This window comes from Pavona decussata, unplaced genomic scaffold (assembly GCF_977016875.1).
Source record: "Pavona decussata unplaced genomic scaffold, jaPavDecu1.1 SCAFFOLD_254, whole genome shotgun sequence".
Lineage (NCBI taxonomy): Eukaryota > Metazoa > Cnidaria > Anthozoa > Scleractinia > Agariciidae > Pavona > Pavona decussata.
Window position 1 is genome coordinate 1,491,749 of NW_028145657.1, and position 6,465 is coordinate 1,498,213.

The 6,465-nt window shown below is 44.4% G+C and overlaps 1 pseudogene; it reads right to left on the reverse strand.

Moving 5' to 3' along the window:
- Positions 1-1,669: 1,669 nt before the first annotated feature.
- Positions 1,670-5,305, reverse strand: LOC146456490 (tetraspanin-33 pseudogene; annotated as a pseudogene).
- Between the last annotated feature and the right edge of the window lie 1,160 nt (positions 5,306-6,465).

Below are 6,465 nucleotides of genomic sequence, written 5' to 3' on the forward strand. Positions count from 1 at the left end.
AGATAACTGGCCTGGGAGTGGGGAGGGTAAGGGTATTGGCATCTGAGATAACTGGCCTGGGAGTGGGGAGGGTAAGGGTATTAGCCTCAGATAACTGGGTTGGGTGTGGGAAGGGTAAGGGTGTTGGCCTTTGAGATAACTGGCCTGGGAGTGGGGAGGTTAAAGGTGTTGGCCTCAGATAACTGACTTGGGAGTGGGGAGGGTAAGGGTGTTAGCATCTGAGATAACTGGATTGGGAGTGGGAAGGGTAAGGATGTTTGCGTCTGAGATAACTGGGTTGGAAGTGGGGAGGGTAAGAGTGTTGGCATCTGAGATAACTGGGTAGGGAGTGGGGAGGGTAAGGGTGTTAGCATCTGAGATAACTTGGTTGGGAGTGGGGAGGGTAAGGATGTTTGTGTCTGAGATAACTGGGTTGGTAGTGGGGTGGGTAAGGGTGTTGGCATCTGAGATAACTGGGTTGGGAGTGGGGAGGGTATGGGTGTTGGCATGTGACTTAACTGGGTTGGGAGTGGGGAGGGTAAGGGTGTTGGCATCTGAGATAACTGGGTTGGGAGTGGGGAGGGTATGGGTGTTGGCATCTGAGATAACTGGGTTGGGAGTGGGGAGGGTACGGGTGTTGGCATCTGAGATAACTGGGTTGGGACTGGGGAGGGTAAGGGTGTTAGCATCTGAAATAACTGGTTTGGGAGTGGGGAGGGTACGGGTGTTGGCATCTGATATAACTGGGTTGGGAGTGGGGAGGGTAAGGGTGTTGGCCTCTGAAATAACTGGGTTGGGAGTGGGGAGGGTAAGGGTGTTGGCATCTAAGATAACTGGGTTGGGAGTGGGGAGGGTAAGGGTGTTGGCATCTGAGGTAACTGGATTGGGAGTGGGGAGGGTAAAGATGTTAGCGTCTGAGATAACTGGGTTGGAAGTGGGGAGGGTAAGGGTGTTGGCATCTGAGATAACTGGGTTGGGAGTGGGGAGGGTAAGGGTGTTAGCATCTGAAATAACTGGTTTGGGAGTGGGGAGGGTAAGGGTGTTGGCATCTGATATAACTGGGTTGGGAGTGGGGAGGGTAAGGGTGTTGGCCTCTGAAATAACTGGGTTGGGAGTGGGGAGGGTAAGGGTGTTGGCATCTAAGATAACTGGGTTGGGAGTGGGGAGGGTAAGGGTGTTGGCATCTGAGATAACTGGGTTGGGAGTGGGGAGGGTAAGGGTATTAGCGTCTGAGATAACTGGGTTGGGAGTGGGGAGGGTAAGGGTGTTGGCATCTGAGATAACTGGGTTGGGAGTGGGGAGGGTAAGGGTGTTAGCGTCTGAGATAACTGGGTTGGGAGTGGGGAGGGTAAGGGTGTTGGCATCTGAGATAACTGGGTTGGGAGTGGGGAGGGTAAGGGTGTTGGCATCTGAGATAACTGGGTTGGGAGTGGGGAGGGTAAGGGTGTTGGCATCTGAGATAACTGGGTTGGGAGTGGGGAGGGTAAGGGTGTTGGCATCTGAGATAACTGGGTTGGGAGTGGGGAGGGTAAGGGTGTTGGCATCTGAGATAACTGGGTTGGGAGTGGGGAGGGTAAGGGTGTTGGCATCTGAGAAAACTTTAGGGAGGGTATTTTTGGAGGGGTTTCGGGATTTCCTCCAAGTGCCCTGATTCACCACTAATAGATAACTATCACATTTAGACACAAGGTTTTCAGTAATTCAGTTTAATCCATTTTGCCCTGTACATATTTACAATTTCATACTAAAAACTTGAACTTCAAATTAAGTGCAAAGTGCCTATAAATTAAAACATAAGTGTGGTATCCATAAGAATTTTAGGTCATCTAGATCAATCAAAATACCACTTGTCAGGATAATAATGTGAAGTGTGGATATCAAATTATTGTGGTCAATACTCCAACATACTCCATATGACCCAGAAAGTAATCAATGACATATTGGGCTTGATGTAGCCTCGTTCGGCAGGCCATGTATTCTGCATGCCAGACCCTACCTCCCCCCTCCCCACACACACACACACTATGAAGAGGTATCAATTTAATGCCAAACAAACTATTCTGACCAGCAAGACATCATTGAAAACAATTCACACATGCTTTAATGTATCCATATCAAGTTATGATGTGAAGTTGGGAGACCAACAGAAAAATCTATGAGTTGTTTGAGGCACAGAGAAGGGCAACTCTGGCTTCTTCGGTGTTCTCCAAACTTTCCAAGTGCATTATACAGCTGCTATATATAAGCATGAAGCGGTTGCTTCATAATTTTGAAAATGGAACTGTACCTAGCCTGTGTACAGCCGCCCCCACCCCTCAGAAAAAATTGGGAGAAGGCGGCTGTATACAGGCTATGTTGTGCTCTCATGTTGCTGTTCTTGTTCTGTTCCCCACAGACATGTGGGTAACTCATCTTCTCCATTGACCAGCGTACTTAAATTTAATTTCCTCATTTTCTTGGCCCAAAATGTTCTTTTATCACACTAGGTGAAATTAATATTTTGCAAGAAAAACATTGCCTAGTAACAGCTAGCAGGTCAGGTTTGCTCATGCCATCAGTGTGCTCAAAAATTTCATGATGCATGCCTTTGTGTCCTAAATTTGATTGCATGGGTTTGCTACAAGGTATGCTATAATACAGTTAAAAAGACCTGGAAGCATGGCACAACATTGTACACAATTACCACACAAATTATAAGTACATAGTTGAGCATCACAAATAGACATGATCATATGCTAGTACAGATTATTTATGCATGTGCATATTTATTCGTAGTATATCAGCATTTGGGTAACAAGCCGTGAAAAAGTGTCTTTATTCTAAGTTTACAAGTCCTTTACACCCCTGTGTGGAGCAAAGAGTGTCAGCAATGACAAGCCATGCCAGCGATCTCTTGGTTGCTGTCACCTCCTAATTCTAAAAGATGTCATGTTTGTCTCTTAGCGACAGCCGGAATACATCTGTGTTTGCCGGTTAGTTTGTCTCCAACCCTTCCCTTATTTATGGGAAAAAGGCAAACATTAGATTTTGCTGTCACGTTAATTGCATCTCATACTTATGTTACACTTTTGTAGATGTCTTAGACATCTCTTTGTAGTATAAATACACCATTTTGTTTATCCTCCTGTTTACACACTGAAACATATATTCGTAATGGTTTTGTTGAGGCTCCATTTTTTGGATCTTGTGTCTTATAGGGGGCCTCGATCGATGGTAACGGTCGATTTGTCAGTCGACTGACGGTCGATATCTCGGTCGATGTATCCACCGAGTATCGGTCGATTGTCGGTCAAGTAGCGGGCGAGTGTCGATCGAGCATCGGCCGCTATATAGGCAATGTATCGACTAATCATTGGATCACTTTCGGTCGAGAGATCGACCGACAGTCGGTCGCGATAGCATCGGCAGTGTGTCGGCAATATATCGGTGACCCGTCGGTCAAGTATCGGTCGATGCATCGGCTGATACTCGGTCTACACGAAAAAGGAACAAGGATTTTGCTTTGTTCTAAACCGGTTAAACCGGGACACTACAGTGTAATACGCTGGCATATTTTTGTTCGTTCTCTTGGCCTTATATGGTAAAATGATGCAATAGTGGAAGAATAAAATGAGATAACGACAGACTATCGACCGACTATCGGTCGTTATTATATTGGCCATCAACTGATATGAAGACCGATATAGCGGTGCGCTATGTACACGAATGTCGATCGAGATAAGGACGAAGTGTTGAAAAAACATATTGATAGAATATTGACCGATATATCGGCAGATACTGTCGGCCGGTAAGCGATGAAATATCGATGAAGTATCAGTGATGTGTCGGTGAAGTGTCGGTGTATTGCTATCTATATCGGCCAACAGCCCCCTCGGTCGATACGACGACCGCCATAGCAGTGCAACATCGACCGAGTCATCCCCAGTTATCGACCGAGAAGCGACCGAGGCTCGACCGAGATATCGACCGTGAGTCAACTGTGAGTCGACCGACATATCGACCGTTACCATCGATCGAGGCCCCTTATAAGACACAAGATCCCATTTAATTAAGTGCTCTGCATACTTAATTTTCCGCTTTTCATTTATAGATTAGATTATTGTATTCTCTCTGTCTTACTATCCTGTGTATCCCTATAAAAATCCCCTTAATTATACTGTATCCTGCTATGAGTAACGATGCAGGTCTTCAAATCAAAGACCTGCATGTGATTATGGCTTACTGAGCCCTAACTACTTCATAGCGGAGGCATATTTACGTGTACTTTGTAAAGTTGCATGGTAAAAAACGTTAAAAGACATATCAATATTTAAGCTTATAGATCATGAACACTTGAGAAGTAAGTTGAAACAATTATTAGTCCCGGCCCTGCATGGCCAACACATCTTTGATGTCTTTAGTAAGACGTCTTGCACAGCAGAAACCAATAAGTTGCATTACTGGTAAACATGCTGCGACGGATGCCATTAAAACTAAGTTGCGACGAAACCACTCTTCGACGCCTTTCAAACAGCCCCGTGTAAAAATAACATTGACAGCTGCACTCTCTGGAATTGCCAACGCACCAAATCCGCATTGTGAGTTCACCTCGTCTGATATGCAGCAGGAATGAGGAACACCACATCTTTCAATCGCTGGAGATGAACAATTATAATAAACATTCCTTTCCCAGTCAGTATACTTTTCAGATCCACAACACTTAAATTCTTTCTGCACCGAATCAATCAGCAACTGAAGGTCAGGATCGTCCAGATAATTGTCGATCATCTTTGTAAAAGCTTTGTGAATTTCTTCCTTTACTTTACCAGAGTACACGTAGCCAAGGATAGCGGCTGTAATCTCCAGGATCAACATCAAACCAAGCAAGACGGAATAAAATTTAAGCAGACATGTGTTCTCTCTGAGAGCTCCCAAACATCCAGCGAACGAAATACTAAACATCACAAGACCAATACATAACAGCAGCACTGCAGGGTCGGTTGTAAGGCGACTTATCTGGCCGTAGATTTCTTGTTTTTCAACCATAGCGTACGACGCAATGGCCAAGAGCAAACAACTTACAAGCCAGAATAACACATTCATGAAAAATATGAAGTATTTGACACAGTACGTAGATTTTTCGGGATAAGAGGTAAGCTCGTTGTTCGGTCGTAATGGATGAACTCTTGTGGAGCGACGCATGTTGGTTACTGGAAAAATAACCCTTTTCTCTCTCCTCTCCAAAGTGCAAAGCAAGGATTAAAAACTGTCAGCGTACAAAACGTTCATGCTTCAACACCCTTTCAGCTTAGCTGAGGCTTGCGTCAAAATAAATACCGTAGGCATGATTGACCATCATGCATCTCGGGAACGGGTTACAGCTGCGTGATCGAGCAGGCTGTGATTATGGGATTTGGGGGTTTGATTAGAAGTTAATGATTAGTTGTTATGGTTTAGTCTTCGCGAGGCTGGCTACGGTATGCCGCCCAACTATCGTTTGCTTAGGTTCTGCGCATCTCTTTATTAACACATTCCAAGCTATATTTAATAATACATCTACATCTACATTTATTAAAGAAATAAAAACTGCGCCGAGCACGCGGGAATTTTTAAGGACAATTTTTACAGCGGTTACCAATAACACGCGACCTATCGCCTTCACAGGGTCCCAAAGGGGGGGTCCCTGGAGCCATGGAGCCGTGAAATTTCTACTGTGGAGCCCGGAGCCCTATCATTTTACTGACTGGAGCCCTGATCCTTTTTTGGATGTGCAGGCCGGAGCCCAAAGACATTTTGCGCGGAGCCTGGAGCCCAGCATTTTTAAGTTTGATCATTCGAGTTCCCAGATTGCATTGATTCTTGATTACCGCCTTTTTGTGTTTGTGTGTGCATGTTAACCGGCATAAAGAAACAGAATCTGAAGAGACGAACAGTACATAATACAAGTATATGCGGTTATCTCAGTTTACAATGATATGCAACAACTTATTTAGGGATTTAATGAAAACTTTGTTATAATTGTAGTGAGCGCGGTGAAAACAACTTTATAGTAACTGGACGTTCCTTTAGTAGTTTGCTCGCAGGTATCAGTTACCACAAATTAAAAAAAAAAAGCTTGACAGATCATTTTGAAGATACAAATAATGATGAAGATTAATAATTTCAATGCTTACCCAGTCCTTAATAGATTATATTGTTAACTGTTCATCAGATTCATGACCCTTTCCATCCTGACTTTCGGGTCTTCACCAAGCACGGTGCAAAGACGAAATGACGGTTAAATGGTTTAACCTAACACCAAATCTGTCTCGAATCCCAGTGTTTTATACCCTCACAAAAATTCACAAACCGACATTAGTCGGAAGCCCTTTCATATCGGGGTGTGATGGCCCAACAGAGCGTCTATCATCATTCGTAGACAAACTACTTCAGCCAATAGCGCAAATACAGGACTCGTATCTTAATGATACGACAAATTTCATAAGGTTTATTGAAAGCACAAGGGTG